Here is an 18,491-nt window from a genome sequence, read left to right as displayed (position 1 = left end):
ATGACTTAGTTGGTTGGTTGGTTGTTTGGGGGAAGAGACCAAACAGCGAGGTTATCGGTCTCATAGGGCTAGGGAAGGATGGGGAAGGAAGTCGGCCGTGCCCTTTCAAAGGAACCATCCCGGCATTTGCCTGGAGCGATTTAGGGAAATCACGGAAAACCTAAATCAGGATGGCGGGACGCGGGATTGAACCGTCGTCCTTCCGAATGCGAGTCCAGTGTGCTAACCACTGCGCCACCTCGCTCGGTGATGACTTAGTATTTGGTTTCTTTGACAGCTACACGATTATATCACGACGCTACTAATGTGTGACAAAATTTACATTGTTGCTTTTGCGGTGTATCTGTTTTATATCTGCACAGTTTTTATGTATTATTCTGGAAAGTAAAACATGTTTTAGTAGTAACTTTTGTGGTATAGCTACAATGAGACAGCTTTTTCCGTAGCACAACAATATGTTACATTATAGTACTTTCTTGATCACGGTAAGGTATGTAATAACTACGATATCTATAAGCAAAGCATTTCACTTTCGTTTATGATGATGTAAGTACATTGACTTCAGCAGAACTTTGCTTACAGATGACGATAACTACGACACTTCCACAGAATTATCTTACAGCAAGATGCACATTTAGCGCTACAAGACACGCATTTGAGTGATTAATTTTGTACTTGAACCATGTATTTTTAAAGATTTTTGAATTACAAAGAAAGTTTTCTGTGATACATTTCATTCCATTGCTGTAATCTGTAACACCTGAGGGTATAATTACATTAATCCTCAGTGGGGTACACACTTGCTTTGTGTACCATGTGTTTGGCAAGCACAAGGAGCCCTAGCTAACATGGTATTTGCTTAACTTTACACATCGGTACCATATTTCTCTAACACTGAATTACACAGCTATCTGATTATTTAACAGACAAACAAAAATTTTTTTACTATGTCAGTGACACATGTTTACGCAATTACACAGTTGGATAATTTCACACTTATGAAATTGTATTTCGTCTGTACTTTGTGAACTGTTCGTATTTTTTCGGAACCATTGTGGTACTATGAGAGCTCTGAATGATGTATTTGGTATGGGATCATGATTTGTACAGTACGTTTGAGGTAGATGACACTATTGAAATGAGCAGATAATTTTTTTTAGGTTTTGAAATTATTGGAGGAAGCTATGATGATTTTGAGATGTGATTGAATTGTTATGATATTATTACGACGACGATGTGTATTATGCTGTTGAAGTATGTTTATGATCAATAAGCTGATGCTATATGAGGAGTTTGATTATGCTACATATTTATAATGATGAAATATTGAATGTCGACGAATACGTGTATGTGTAATAAGGTAAGGAATAATGAATAGTGGTTAGGGACTCTGATACGTGAAAAAGGATGTTGGAAACCAAGAATCGTACTTTAAGCGTTAAGAACTGTGTGTACATGCGTGAATGTATCACAATGCCGCCGACATTTTTTTGGAGACTGTTATATTTATAAGATTTTGTTTCTACAGATTTGTTACGCAAATATTTCGACCTGTGAAATCTTATTTGTATCAAACTGTCACTGTAGCGGAAACTGATGTCTTAAATATTTCGGTAAGGAAGGTAGGTCACTGTAAGCACCCAGCTGCGTGACAGTCGCCTGGAAAAAGCCATTAGCGTGTGGGAGGAAAAAAGAGGCCATTATCCTCGCTATTGATATTCCTTTGTAGAAAGCATCGCAAATACGACACGCTCATTACTTGGAAACATATTGTACTTTGAGCTACTTACTGAAATGCTCATGTACTGATGGGAAATAGTCTTACATCTGCACATCTGATTAGGACAAGTGTCTTTCTACGAGAATTGAGAGAATTTCTACTAACTTATGAAATGCCTCATGACTACTTAATGATATTTTTATGCTTTACTTTGTACATAGTTGCTTATTTTATTTGATATCTGTTTTCCAGGTGTGTTGCATAATTGGTTTTATAAAATAAGATTAAATGCATTTGCTAATGTGAAAACTTTCTGTCAACAGATCTATTAAACAATTTTATGATCCACATTCTTCGAAAAAGGAGCACTTGGAAAGGAAAGAACAATAAGAAGGGACTAGTAACAGGAACTGCATACATAATTTTCTTTTCAAGTACTTGGTAATTTTTATGATACAATAAGTTGTGGTGCACCACTTTAATTACATAAACATTAAGATGTGAATATACATTTCCCTTATATGCATTGTCATCTTTAGTGTACTATTTTTTCTGCTTGTGGGTTTGTCATGTTTAGATATAAGTTATTACATTTACTGCTGCTTGCTTTGCCAATTTGCATTTTTTTGTCATTGCTGTCTGTGTTAATTGTTTTGTGCTGCTGCATTCCCTCGTCCCTTGGTATATATATCTGAGCTCAGTAGATTTAAGTTAGCTTAAGATAGGGTAGGCTATATAAGAGAACGAGTTGTGATGAATTGGAAGAAATGCATTGAGAAGCTATAAGAAAATGGTTTGGCCAAAAAAGTATTTTGAAAGAGGATATGAACAAAAAAAGTAGGGTTTAGGGACAACACGTTTAGGTAGGATTTTCTTGGAAATAAATGATGAGGTAAGATAATGGAAAATAAACAATGAGGTAAGAAATATGTGAACATATAAATACAGAAAGCATGCTTGGATAGGAATTTTTTGATGGAATTAAATGTTGAAATAAGAGGAAAGATCTATGAAATGGAGTTTTGGGCTGGACTGCAGTACCAAATGTTACACTCAAAACAAACCCTGTCCTTTCCTCCTGTGTTATTGTGCTATGTGTTTGTGTACCCTTGTGTATTTGTGTTTTTCCTGTCTTTATGTGTTTAGCTAATAAGATTTACATTGTAGAATTTTTCTGATATGTTATTTACTTTGTAAAGATGTTTAGACAGTTATTCTGTTTTGTTTTAATGCTCATGTGTGAAGTTGATGTTTCAAGAGTTATTCTGATCTTTTATGTATGTACTTATGTCATAATTCCTGTAACACTGATGTATACGTCTATTTCTATTCTTTTGTAAAGCCTGTATTACTACAAATGTTATCTGTATTATTATGTTTTCATGATGTTTTCTGTATCTCTGTAATTGTATTCTCATGTTATAAAATTGTAATGGATACCAGTTCATCAAATTAAGTAACTTGTAAGCATAAATTTCACTGCACACATTTCTGTTGGTCTTGGTATATGCACAATATGTGAAGAAAAAAAAAGAGGACTGTTCGTGCTTGCACGTGTGTTGATATTTCAGCAAGGGACTGGTTAACAGCATTGCTGGTTCTAAGGACAATTCCAAAAACTTTGTGAGTGCACAAGTGGTGGTTTATGGACTTGCTATATTGTCCGCAAGACCCTTCGATCGTGATTGTGCACCTGCACAGTCGCAACAGATGGCTGCTGGCCGTCTCTACAAGGACTACAGTGGGTCTGCATCTTTGATGGCCCACCAATACCATTATTTCTACAAGGACTGCAGTGGGTCTGCATCTCTGGTGACCCACCAATACCGCAATCTCTAACAAGACTACAGTGGTCTGGTGTATGATGACCTACCTACCAATCTTTTTCAAAACTTCAACCAACTCTGCTGTGGGTTTGCTCTGTTGTGGCCCATTACCTGTCTGCATGTCAAGAGTCAACATTGTCTTTCCGTTGGAAGGACAACACTACTTCTTCAAGACTGCATGGAAATCCACTACTTATTTTTTTTTATTTATTTATTGTTCCGTGGGACCACATTTAGGAGAAGTCTCCATGGTCATGGAACGAGTCAATACATGACATTATAACACGATTGTAGAAACAGATGAAATGTAATATAATAAACATATTCAGGCGACAAGTCGTTAGTTTAAATAAAGAAAATCAAGAGGAAACTCCTCAGTTTAGACTTAAAAGTGTTTGGGCTACTGCTAAGGTTTTTGAGTTCTTGTGGTAGCTTATTGAAAATGGATGCAGCAGAATACTGCACTCCTTTCTGCACAAGAGTCAAGGAAGTGCATTCCACATGCAGATTTGATTTCTGCCTAGTATTTACTGAGTGAAAGCTGCTAACTCTTGGGAATAAGCTAATATTGCTAACAACAAACGACATTAAAGAAAATACGTACTGTGAGGGCAATGTCAGAATTCCCAGATTTTTGAATAGGGGTCGACAAGAGGTTCTCGAACTTACACCACATATAGCTCGAACAGCCCGTTTTTGAGCCAAAAATACCCTTTTTGAATCAGAAGAATTACCCCAAAAAATAATACCATATGACATAAGCGTATGAAAATATGCGAAGTATACTACTTTTCGTGTTGAAATGTCACTTATTTCAGATACTGTTCCAATGGTAAATAAAGCGGCATTTCGTTTCTGAACAAGATCCTGAACATGGGCTTTCCACAACAGCTTACTATCTATCCATACGCCTAGGAACTTGAACTGTTCCGTCTCGCTTATAACATGCCCATTCTGTCTGATTAAAATGTCAGTTCTTGTTGAATTGTGAGTTAGAAACTGTAAAAACTGAGTCTTACTGTGATTTAGCATCAAATTATTTTCCACAAGCCACAAACTTATATCATGAACTACATTATTTGATAATGTTTCAATATTACACACAAGATCCTTCACTACCAAGGTGGTGTCATCAGCAAACAGAAATATTTTTGAATCACCTGTAATACTAGAAGGCATATCATTTATATAAATAAGAAACAGCAGTGGCCCCAGCACCGACCCTTGGGGAACGCCCCATTTAACAGTGCCCCATTGGGACTGAACATCATTACCACTCTCAATATTGCGGAGGATTACCTTCTGCTTTCTGTTCTTAAAGTAGGAGGCGAACCAATTGTAAGCTACACCCCTTACTCCATAATGTTCCAACTTCTGCAGTAATATTTTGTGGTCAACACAGTCAAAAGCCTTCGTTAAATCAAAGAAAACACCTAACGTTCGCAACCTTTTATTTAATCCGTCCAAAACCTCACAGAGAAAAGAGACTATAGCATTTTCAGTTGTTAAGCCATTTCTAAAACCAAACTGTACATTTGACAGCAAATTATGTGAATTTAAATGCTGCAGTAACCTTGTATATACAACCTTCTCGATAACTTTAGCAAACACCGATGGCATAGAAATAGGTCTATAATTGTCAACATTATCCCTGTCTCCCTTTTTATAAAGTGGCTTCACTACCGAGTACTTTAATCGGTCAGGAAACCGACCACTCCTAAAGGAAAAGTTACAGATATGGCTAAGTACTGAGCTAACATACGTGGAACAATACTTCAGTATTCTGCTAGATACCCTGTCATATCCATGAGAGTTCTTGGTCTTTAGTGATTTAATTATTAACTCAATCTCCCTCTTGTCAGTATCATGGAGGAGCATTTCAGGTAACAGTCTCGGAACACTTTTTTCTAAGAGCGCTATATGATTCCCTGTTGGGACTAGGTTTCTATTTAGTTCACCTGCTATATTCAGAAAGTGATTATTAAGTACTGTACATATATGCGACTTATCAGTAACACGGACATCCCCACTACGCACTGATTCTATATTCTCGATCTGTCTCTGCAGACCAGTCACTTCCTTTACGACTGACCATATGGTTTTAATTTTATCCTGAGACTTAGCTATTCTATCTGCATACCACATACTTTTTGCCTTCCTAATAACTTTTTTAAGCACCTTACAATACTGTTTGTAATGGGCTGCTGCATTTAGATTGTGACTATTTCTAACGTTTTGATATAATTGCCACTTTGCTCTACAAGATATTCTTATCTCTTTAGTCAGCCACCCAGGCTGCCTGTTTGTGCTAGTACCCTGTTTTGAACGTTCTAACGGAAAGCAACTTTCAAAGAGCACGAGAAAAGTCTTGAGGAAAGCATTATATTTATCGTCTACTGTATCAGCACTATAAACATCTTGCCACTCTTGTTCCTTGATAAGGTTTACAAAAGTCTGTACAGCAACTGGATCAGCTTTCCTAAAAAGTTGGTAACTATATTTAACATGTGTTGCAGCACAAAAATCTTTTAGAGTTAAAACTTGTGCATCATGATCTGAAAGGCCATTCACCTTTTTGCTAACAGAATGCCCTTCTAATAATGACGAATGAACAACTTACGTGTGCATTTTCTTTTACTGCTCAGACTTTGAGAAAAACACTGCAATTTTACTATGATGAACGATCAGTACTGTCTTTATGGGCTGTGAGAAAATTTTAGCTTTTGATCATCATTGTATCAATAAGTATGTGCATTTGATTTCTTTGTTATTGTAATGGTGAAAAAATTTTAACAAATATGCATTGGCCAGTGCCCAAAACAATTTGTAAAATTTTGTGGGGAGCATAGGGGCTAAGTAGGCTGTTTAGGTTCTTATATTGGTAACGTCACCGCCACGTAGCGCTCTGTATGAAATTCACTGGCTGTGCTGTGTGCAGTCTGTGGCTGGATGGCATTGTTGGAATTTGCTATTGTAGTGTTGGGCAGTTGGCTGTTAACAGCGCGTAGTGTTGCACAGTTGGGGGTGAGCCGCCAGCAGCGGTGGATGTGAGGAGAGAGATGGCGGAATTTTGAGAGCGGACGATCTGGACGTGTGTCCATCAGAAAGAGTAAATTTGTAATATTGGATATCATGGACTGATATATATTATCACTTTTGAACACTATTAAGGTAAATACATTGTTTATTCTCTATCAAAATCTTTCATTTGCTAACTATGCCTATCAGTAGTTAGTACCTTCAGTAGTTTGAATCTTTTATTTAGCTGGCAGTAGTGACGCTCGCTGTATTGCAGTAGTTCGAGTAACAAAGATTTTTTGTGAGGTAAGTGATTTGTGAAACGTATAGGTTAATGTTAGTCAGGGCCATTCTATTGTAGGGATTTTTGAAAGTCAGATTGCGTTGCGCTAAAAATATTGTGTGTTAGTTTAGTGTTGACCAGAATAGGTAAAAAGCGAAATGTCTGATTACGTTCAGTTTTGCTCAGCTGTCTGAAAAGCAAATAATGTAAGAGGTTTATCAGCACAGTAATTCATTAAATTTTTCTGAGGGGACGTTTCAACGTGTCTCTGCTAGAACAGTTTCTCGGCAATGAAATGAGGCTAGTTTGTATGCTCGGAAGCATGTTTAATTCATCCTGCTTCAACCACGTTGAGAATGAGTTCGTCGGTGTAGGGAGCATGTTGTTTGGGGTCAGCAACAGTGGTCCAGAGTGATTCTCACCGACGAATTCCGCTTAACTGAAGCAAGTGATTTTGGCGACCAGTTAGTGTGGATAGAGACGGGAACACGTTATGTGGTGTCCCCGCCAGACACCACACTTGCTAGGTGGTAGCTTAAATCGGCCGCGGTCCATTAGTACATGTCGGACCCGCGTGTCGCCACTGTGTGATCGTAGACCGAGCGCCACCACACGGCAGGTCTAGAGAGACGTACGAGGACTCGCCCAGTTGTACGACGACGTTGCTAGCGACTACACTGACGAAGCCTTTCTCTCATTTGCCGAGAGACAGTTAGAATAGCCTTCAGCTAAGTTAATGGCTACGACCTAGCAAGGCGCCATTTGTGCCATTGCATGTATCATCAAGAATGCTGTATACCAAAGGACGATATAAAAGTTAAGTGTTCTAGTAGCTACGTTCTTTTCTTTATCACATTCATTACGAATCCTGTTCCAGACTTAACGCCAGACGGCGTGAGTTGACGCGTGCCCTTTCGGCTACTTCACTGTGGACTGGCTGCCTTATCTGTCCACTACACGTTACACACCGCAGAATGTTCATGACCGTCATCGGAGTGGAGTAGGCATTGTGGTTAATCACACTATGTAAGCATGGAAGTAGTTGCCAGGGAGTAACTGATGAAATCGTAACCAAATTCCTTTTAACAAATGGGAATTTTATTCACTTTAACAGTAACTAATGGCATTTTTTAAAAGAAACATTTAAAATTATAATCAGAAAGCGCCCTCTAAATATCAAATATACAATTTATTCAGAGGCACAAAGAAACAAGTTTTGAGTGTATGAGCTTTCGGGCAGAGAACCTTGCCGCTCCCTTTTGACACAGCCGTAGTTACGACCGCTCACAACAGCCTCTGAAAGACTACACTGGTGCAAATCTGCAACACACCAAATTACTTTAAACTAAGAGTTTTAACAATTTACACAAGAACACAAACTATGCACCCCCAAAAGCAGCTGATTGTCGCCTAGCAAAAATGCCTGCTTTGACGGTGCTGCGGACATACATTACCAAGCTGTCTTCTTAGCTGCAAGGACACGATCTTGCGTACTGGAAGTGATGGCTGGTTGCTTCGACGTCCCGTCGTGGTGATGATAATGTCGCGAGTATAGCTGGTTGTTCCAGACTAAAGACTTCCTAGCAATACAAATGCGCCTCTGAGAGAGACGAAGAAGGCTCGCCACACAATCACTGACGGTACAGTGATTGATTTTAACAAGCGAAGTCACACAGTAACTCCGATACAGTCAACATTAACCAAAACTGCTCAAGAGAGACAACATAGGCCTCTTGTACACAGAACGCTCAATTGCCAACTGTACTCGGAAAGTTACGTTGAAGTCGAAACTTCAGCAACTTCGTCAAACAGTTACAATTAAATAAAAGTATATTAGACAGCCAACGGAAGGCACGCTGACCCGCGCAGCAAGAGCTCAGTCTTGTAACCTACTTCGACCGAAAGGCGAGAGCCGACTACCCTAGAGCACCCGTACAGGCCGAACACAGAACATTCCTGCCCCCACGACAGTGGCCGTGGTTAGACGTTCCAATCAGCAACTCGAAAACCGGCGGAAAATTCCACTCTATTGCCGGAGCACTACCATTCCACCAATGGAGATTCTTGGCGCCAATTTCTGCGCCGATTTTTGCTACGTCACGGAGCTATGCCCTGAGCAAGCCAACCACAGTTACTATACGGCAGAAAACGCGGGAATTTGCGTGCCAAGGCTGCTTTGGAACACAAGTCATTCCCACGCCTCGCTGGTAGCCCGCCAGAAAGTGTTTTCGCTAAGTTTCTTCGAAGTAACGGAACCTCTAGCCCAGCCGCTACTTCAGGCCCCTCCATCGTGTCTTTTGACAATGTCGGCGTCTGGAAAGCATTCACTCGACTCCCTCACACCCGTCGGCTTACCCTTTCAAGATCTGCAGACCCCCCTGTCACCGGACCACCTGGGTGACGAGAGACGCTGCGTGGGAAGTCCGCGTGTGAAGGAATAGCAACTTTTCACCGCATGCAATTAGAGACGAAAATCGTAAGATAGATATATGAGACGGGGCTTTTGCCACCTCTTATAGCCCCTACGCCATTTTAGATTGTAATTGGTGAGCGGTTGGCTCACTTAGGAGCAAGGTAGTGAGTCAATCGCCCAAGAACAATCTCGCCAACTGACTCCACATACCGCACTCTATAAAGAAAATCACTGCAACTGAAAAAATGCAGCTCATAGAGGGAGGATTATTTATGATGTAGCCAACTTCACCTTCTTAATATGGAACTCTAACACTCACATCACACATCCATACCCAGGGAGCCCCTTCCAAACACCGATTCACACCGACATTCACTCTCTAAATATGGCCCGGGCATGTGAGCCAAATATGGAGCAATTTATTCTTTACAATCAGAGTTGGAGTGCTCCGCAATTAAATGCCCAAGATGTTACAACAATTTGAATCATTAAACTAACCTGAACTCACTCACACACGATACTTTTGTAAGTTAACAATCTCTTTGTGAGCTTTCAGAATTTAATTACAACCTCCGATTCATTCTGTCTCCCTGCAGCAAGAATAACCTTTACAAAATGTTCCCTGAACTGATGGTCCATTCACAATGACAGTGGTGGTATCTGCTTCAGTTTATGGGGACTTCAGGCACACTGTTTGCATACACACAACAATAAATACAAAATACAAACAAAAAAACATGATGTGGAGAACAATACAGAAATTTGTAATTCGTGCGCCCTACTCTATCACTTACAAAAGAATTACAGTGTAAAACACAAACACATACAAGGTATAACATACATTACAAAAACAACGCTAGAGAAAGAAATTTTAAGAAAAAAAAAAACAAGGTTCATGGGGTGTCAAGTTGTGCTTCCACATTGCACAATGTTCACGACTGTGCTGAGAATGAGGCACTAAATCACATTGTTAGAAATATTCGAAGCACTTCACAAATTCCACAGTACTGACATCACATAGGGCTAAACGTCGGGTGTTGTTGCTACGTTGTTGCAGCAGCAATGGGGTGTGCTGGAGCATCTGCAGTACTCTGTTGAGATTGCAGCAAGACCCACGCATATGATCACGGCAGTACGGTAGGAAGACACAGTGATAGGCTCTCCTCACGTCGATTAATTGTCTCTGAGGTCTACTTGTTGGGATACATCACTAGTCTAGGTCTCTTCTCTCGCTGGACAGTACTTTACGTTTCCCAATATTGCAGTTCGACGAGGGATGATGGCATGTGGAGTGACTCCACAAGTGTGTGAGGTCATCCATACAGGATCGAACTAGGAGCGACGATTGCTACAACTGCTCTCAAATAGAGAGGAGAAGTTAGAAATGAGACCATTCATTTGTTAGAGTGTGTGACACGATACTGCATTGTGTATGCAGATAGACCAATGCTAGTGAGTTGTAAAAACCCAAACAGGTGATTATATAGCGTCCCTTTCTGTCCTGAGGCACATGAGGCGCAGGTTCTGACACGATATGTGATCTTCTTCGTGTACTCACGAGAACGTGGTCTGCCACAGGGAAACCCTCCAAACGGCTGCCGCGCCTGGAGAGCTAGCAGGCTGTCGCGTGTGGGTCACGTGTCAGTGTCAACGGCCAGCCTCACTTTCGCTTGTGGCCCGGCGAGGATCCCGCCTAATCCCTCAGGTATACGGCCCGGTGACTGACAGCTTGTAGGACCGGATGCTCTCGCGCCCTTTACGTCAGGTGGCGCGCTGATGCTCCCCTTCCTGCAGGTAGCCGATGACCTCTTGTTTTTTTGCTCCGCCTGGCCTCTACATTGCCACGATTCCCGTCATCTGCACAGTTCTGACAAAAATCTTATGCCTAACTTTTTCCCATGACCTTCTATTTTATAATAAATTTTCATAATGATACATTGATGGTCTGTCATTTCAGACACTCTTATTTTAATTTGATAGTTATCAATCTACAGCTATCACTATAACCAAATCTTGGTGTATCTAAACTAGACATGGAAATAATCTATCTTGATATTTGTGTAGAGACTGATCTCACTACTGTACATGGTGTGTGACGCTATACTGGATGAACAGCTAAATGTGCGGGCCCGCACTAATATTACTATTAATTATATAGATCGACAGTAGACATGCTCAAGAATTAACTACCATTTGCCAACGATCTACATTCTATGTCTTTTAATTAAATTATGTTGTTATGCAGGTCTAAGTTTTACTGTGCTATAAAGAACATGCAACTATTCTACTTTCGCTCGCCCGTCGTCCCTCCATCTCGGGTCTGTGGTTTGGTGACCTGAAAATAGCATCCCAACAGGCGTGCGCCAAACACTTGTGGTAGAAAACCACCACAATATTAAGGATCTAGTTATTGTTAAATCCTAAAGTTTAACTTATCCTAGTATATGGTACTCTCTCTATTTTTTTTTACCTTATAGAACACTCTTACATAATTCCTGTTACGCTGAGATGTCTCGCTGCTCGCCGCTATTGACGACAGTGATGTGCGCGCCGTACGACATGGCCTCCGAGTTCTCACTACGCCTCACTGAAACTCCAGAGGCTGAGTTAGCCATGGCTATACAAGACAATAAATTTATAGTTACAACTTCTTTCTCTATGTTATGCGGTTTTCGCGATCAAAGCACACCTTTCCAGAGGCAATGTAATATGACCAAGCCAGGACTGGTTCCTGTTGAGGATTTCGTCGCCCACCACACACCAGCTACTCCGTATGTCACGAATCTCCAAGTACAGGGTGGCGCAGATGGATCGGGTGGTTTTAAAATACTTGTCAAACTGTCAATTGTAAAGGTATTGGATTGAAATAAAGTGCAAAACGTGTAGTTACAATGGAAGTTTATTAACAAAAAAATAGTAATGTTAGTTTTTAAAAATTACATCCATCAAATGCCCTCCTTCTCGAGCGACGCATTCTTGGAGTCGGTCCTTAACGTTCCGCATTGCCCGCTCAAGCACATCACCAGGAATTGATGTGATTTCGGTGTGAATTGCTGCCTTCAACTCCTGAATGGTCCGGGGTTTGTTCATGTAGACCCTTGCTTTTAAATAGCCCCATAAGAAAAAGTCACATACCGTGAGGTCCGGCGAGCGAGGGGGCCAATGGACATCTCCATTACGGGAAATCAAACGGCCAGGGAACAGAGCGCGTACAGCTTGCATTGATATCCTAGCGGTATGTGCAGTTGCCCCGTCTTGTTGGAACCACATATTGCCCATGTCGTAATTGTTCTCTTCAAGTTGTGGGAGAAGAAAATCTTCAATCATGTTCACATAACGCTGCGAATTAACAGTAACCGCCTGCTCCCTTTCATTTTCAAAAAAGTAAGGACCAATTATCCCTACCTTAGAAACCCCACACCAAACCGTCACTTTGTCACTATGGAGAGGCCGTTGGTGTAGATCTCTTGGGTTAGTGTCGGCCCAGTAACGGCAATTTTGCTTGTTTACGTATCCGTTAATGTGAAAGTGAGCCTTGTCAGACATCATGATAATCAGGTTTACATCTTCCAATAACTCCAACATCTGTTGGCTAAACTGAAGCCTTTGAAGATGGTCTGTTGGGAGAATCTTCTGTACCAACAGGATTTTATAGGGGTGGAATTTCAGTTCTTCGTTAAGAATCCTTTGAAGGCTCCGACGTGACATTCCAAGAGCTTGAGCACGACGTCTCGTTGATCGACGTGGGCTCGCAGTGACATCGCGTCTCACACGCTCCACGTTCTCAGGCGTTGTTATTGTTGGCGGTCTAGGCGTCCATTTTGGAGCACATGAACCAGTAGTGCGGAAATTATGCACCCAACTCAATATCGTATCTCGCTTAGGAACACTACCGCGAGGTGGGATGTTGAAACGCCGGCGAAAGGCACGCGTCACAGCAACAATTGACTCGTTATTGCGTATGAACTCTTCCACTGCGAAAACACGATGCTCAACGGACCACGTAGCCATCGCGACTGACTGCCAGCCTGCAACTGAAACTTCCCGTCCCCCCCCCACCACAGGACGAAGTCGCCGAACACCTGGCTCCTCCCCTCCAGACGTACAGTCCACTTCAAAACCACCCGATCCATCTGCGCCACCCTGTATAATTCCTTGGTTATTCATCTGTGACAGTCACAAGCAGCACGCTAAATACCCAACCAGCACATTGGCATGGTAGGCTTTAACCCCGCATTTCTACCATCTAGGGCACCATTGGAGTCAAACGCTCACAGGTTCACCCCGACTTGCAAGACAACGATGCTGGCGCATCACTGTAAAAACTATACTGCCCATGTTCATCCTCGAAATCACGCAATATACCACAATCTTGCAGTGCACTGACGCGTGCCTGCTAGCATTGTTATGAACGTCTCACGAACTGGTTGTGGCTGCTATGGAGCGTATCACGACTTCTCAGAACGCTTCTAAGAGCACGTTCTTGGATGCGCCCGTTTGTGCGACATCTCCTCACTCATCATTATCTCTCAACATGGACACCAGACAGGAAAGGACTAAAACATTGCTCATGGAAAGGTAGTGTCTCCTACTCCATCGACATTGGAAGTCGCGAACAGAAACAAAAATGGATAGCAGCAGTAAATTCTTATACGAGAAAACACAGTGTGTTAATACTTTAACAATCGTAATCTATTAATGCAACGATTATTGTTCCCCGAAGAAAGGTTCATATATTTGCCTATTCTACTATGTACACCACTTAAACTACTATTATTCCACGAACTTCTTTGTGTGAGAGATGTGGTGGAGTCCTATGGACTAGCGCCAATCCCTTGTCAGACTCCCCCTCCTCTGACGTGCATTAGGATTTGCAGGTCTACTTTCAATCTCCTGGCTCCACTGTTGTCCTTGGTTTCGCTCTCTCCAATTACGGTCGCTTTGCCGTTCGTTATTCCTCCTCTCCCAGATTCCTTGTCTAGCATGACCCTGTTCCCTGACGTTCTGGTTTCCGTGTCTCTGGTTTCCATAACCTTGAATAGCGTAACCTTGATTTCCGTAACCCTGGTTTCTAAACTGACCAGTGCGATTATGCGATCTGTTGTCGTCTTCCCTTGCTGGCCCGTGGTATTTGTTATTTTGCGCCTTCTTCTTGTCCTTTGCGTCTTGTTTATCAAAGACTACTTCGAGTTCGCGCAATAGACTCTTGAATGCTTCTATGTCAGATCCACACTTTCCGACAAGTGTCTGTTGATACGTAACTGGCAATTTGGAAAAGCAAAATTTAATGACTTCTCCGTTGCTATGTGGACTATCTAAAAACTGATTCTTCTTGAGTAAATCATCAAAAAATTTGGTTGCGCTCCTATGCCCGGACACTTCCAGTTCAGGACAAAATATTATTTCCTCTTTAATCCTGTCTTGCGTTTCCTTTGACCAGTAGGTCCGCAGGAATGCACCAACAAATTCCTGATACGTCTGACACGTCGCTGCCACACCCCGCATCTTTTCCGCGGCTTGGCCTTCGATGTGTCCACACATGAATTCTAATTTTGCCTGGGTTGGCCAAGACGACGGTAATGAATTTGTAAACTGCATCACCCAGCTCTTTGGATGCATCGACCCTCCATTATCTTTGAACTTCTGGAATTTTAGTATCGACAGGAAGTGATTCTGATCAAAATCCTGTCCGATCCTCGCACTGGTGTTGTCAGACGTTTCCGATACTTGCACGTCTGCTGAGTGTCCTGATCTATCTTGCTGATAACTGTGATGTGCTACCTCTGTATCACAGTGGAAGTGGCATTCAGCATTCACTCTTCTAAGTGGGCTGCAATTATTGGAACTATTACTCGCTGTTTCTGCGTGTGCATTGTTCGTTCCGCACGCTGTCACTGGGCTAGAGCACTGCGGGCTTTTCCTCGGAGACACAATTCTGTGTACTCCATCATTAGTATCCGAACGCACAGGGCTCGTGTGCCCGTTTCGCTCTAGTTTTGCTATCCGACTCTCTACTTCTTTCATTCGTTTCGTGATGTTCGTAACAGCAATATTACCTTGAGTTTTTAAGACCGCTAGGGATTTTGAGTGGGCTTGTGTCGCACGTCGCAAGCGCCCTGCGAGTTGAAAAGTTGCTTTTGCGATTTTCATTGCGCCTGTTGCTGCCGTTTTGGCTAGGCCTGCTACTTTTTGTGCTACTATTGACATTTGTTTTGCTTCTCCACATTCTTTCTTTATTGTTAGTAATTCCTCCCTATATGCGAAATTATTGCCTGAGTGTCCTTCTTGCGGTGTTCGTTAGCTTCTTCCTTCTCCTTCTTACGTTGTTCGTCAGCTTCTTCTTTCATTGATCGTAGGAAACTCAGTATTGGGTTACTGTCATCTTTCTGATCGTCGTCACACAAGGGCGATGTAACTCTGGACACCTGGGCGCTAGAGCTCTGACGTGACCGTGCTGGCCTCTGTCTGCTCTCGTTCGTTTGACTATAAACTTCTGCTACCGTCTCGACCTGTGTGCCTGTCTCTGTTTCACCCTCTACCTCACTATCATAATCACGGCCGCGACGTTGCTCTAAGATCGCGTCCAAATCACCTTCCTCATCAATGAGTCTGTCGTCCTGTCCTGCTAAAAATGTGCCCATCTCATCTCTGAACCTATCCCTGTCAGTAACGTGCCCCTTATCCATTATGCTATCCTCTTTTGTTTTAGCTTCAGTCGCTAATAGTCGTGCCTTACTTCTAGTGAACATTCATGAAAAACAAATTTATCTAAAATGCACGATAAAATAATCTACTCTCTAAATTTTTACACATAGACATAAAATTTCAACACCGCTGTTCCAACGCTGTAATTACAAGCACAATTTGATGTGGTACAGAAACCGCACACAAATCCAACAAAGTGCGATGTGGTACAGACTCCACATCAACGAAACACAAAAAAATTATATACACTGAAAACAAAAACTGTAATCACGCGCCGCTACTTAAAAACTAAACGTGGAACTAACAGAAAAACTTGGGTATTAATCAATAAAAAATTAAGCAAAAAAAATTCTGAGTGTCCCTACTAATATTACTGCTTGCTTATCACAAGATTCCAGGAAAGATCCGAGGCTAAGGGTCGCCATTTTATGCGAGGTGCCGGGGCTAGCAGTGTATTTAACACTAAATTCTTCTAGAATCTACATATGTAAATGATGCTCTAAGCCCCCCCCCCCCTATTCTAACTCAGACTTTTGCTGCTGCACATGGATTAAAAAGATACGCGAACTGACTGTAATCAACCCTGCAAGTGGAGCAGAAAAGAGTTTGGCACCTGCAATAATTTAATTTGATAAATAAGTTAAATAAAGGAAGGTTTCATTAATGTAGTGAGAAATGATAGAGTTGCTCTACCGATTAACAGAATGAAAGTTCTGTCCAAAATAACAATATGATTTATTAAGACTAAACACAAAATAATAAACAAAAACACATGAAACATTTACAATACATCAAATTGGATACTCAAACAAACGCTGTGAAGGTGAAGTTGTCCCTAAACTAGATTGTGACGTTTATGACGAAGTGGTATGTGGAGCCAATTCCTTGCCACTCAAATCTTAAGAGAGACACACCGCTAACCCAACATTAATTGCTGCTACATTAGTGAGAACTCAGACAATGAACACCCAAGATAGAACAAAGTTAGAAAAGACGAACAGGCGCACTCTGCTGAGCTCTGATTATCGCCTAGCAAAAATGCCTGCTTTGCCGGTGCTGCGGACATACATTACCAAGCTGTCTTCTTAGCTGCAAGGACACGATCTGGCATACTGGAAGCGATGGCTGGTTGCTTCGACGTCCCGTCGTGGTGATGATAATGTCGCGAGTATAGCCCAAAACAAATTATCCTGGCCTGGTTGTTCCAGACTAAAGACTTCCTAGCAATACAAATGCGCCTCTGAGAGAGACGAAGAAGGCTCGCCACACAATCACTGATGGTACAGTGACTGATTTTAACAAGCGAAGTCACACAATAACTCCGATACAGTCAACATTAGCCAAAACTGCTCAAGACAGACAACATAGGCCTCTTGTACACAGAACGCTCAATTGCCAACTGTACTCGGAAAGTTACGCTGAAGTCGAAACTTCAGCAACTTCGTCAAACAGTTACAATTAAATAAAAGTATATTAGACAGCCAACGGAAGGCACGCTGACCCGCTCAGCGAGAGCTCAGTCTTGTAACCTACTTCGACCGAAAGGCGAGAGCCGACTACCCTAGAGCACCCGTACAGGCCGAACACAGAACATTCCCGCCCCCACGACAGTGGCCGTCGTTAAACGTTCCAATCAGCGACTCGAAAACCGGCGGAAAATTCCACTCTATTGCCGGAGCACTACCATTCCACCAATGGAGATTCTTGGCGCCAATTTCTGCGCCGATTTTTGCTACGTCACGGAGCTATGCCCTGAGCAAGCCAACCACAGTTACTATACGGCAGAAAACGCGGGAATTTGCGCGCCAAGGCTGCTTGGGAACACAAGTCATTCCCACGCCTCGCTGGTAGCCCGCCAGAAAGTGTTTTCGCTAAGTTTCTTCGAAGTAACGGAACCTCTAGCCCAGCCGCTACTTCAGGCCCCTCCATCGTGTCTTTTGACAATGTCGGCGTCTGGAAAGCATTCACTCGACTCCCTGACACCCGTCGGCTTACCCTTTCAAGATCTGCAGACCCCCCTGTCACCGGACCACCTGGGTGACGAGAGACGCTGCGTGGGAAGTCCGCGTGTGAAGGAATAGCAACTTTTCACCGCATGCAATTAGAGACGAAAATCGTAAGATAGAAATATGAGAGGGGGCTCATGCCACCTCTCAAACTGAGTCGCTGGATCTGCACGTTCATGATAGTTGGATAAATATAAAATAAATAACTTTGAAAGGAGTGTACTGGGGTACACTTATATGTGGCACCCGAATATTATAATTATACTAATGTTAACTAAAATGAAACTCTTATATTGTAAACGATGTATGTGTCTGATGGACTCTATAAAGTGGATCACCGACTTTGCATGACCGCAGAGCCAAAGATACTGCTTCTGGTCTGAAACTGTAGTATTGCAGTAAGAGAGCGTTGTGTTACACCGCACGTACAATAGGTAGTTAAAAATGATGAGAGATGTTATAATGGAATGTAAAGTGAAATGATGAAATGTAAATTTATTTGTGACAAGAAAGGATTACT

This window comes from Schistocerca nitens, chromosome 4 (genome assembly GCF_023898315.1).
Source record: "Schistocerca nitens isolate TAMUIC-IGC-003100 chromosome 4, iqSchNite1.1, whole genome shotgun sequence".
In the NCBI taxonomy this organism is placed as follows: Eukaryota; Metazoa; Arthropoda; class Insecta; order Orthoptera; family Acrididae; genus Schistocerca; species Schistocerca nitens.
Note: the sequence above shows the minus strand (reverse complement) of the source record.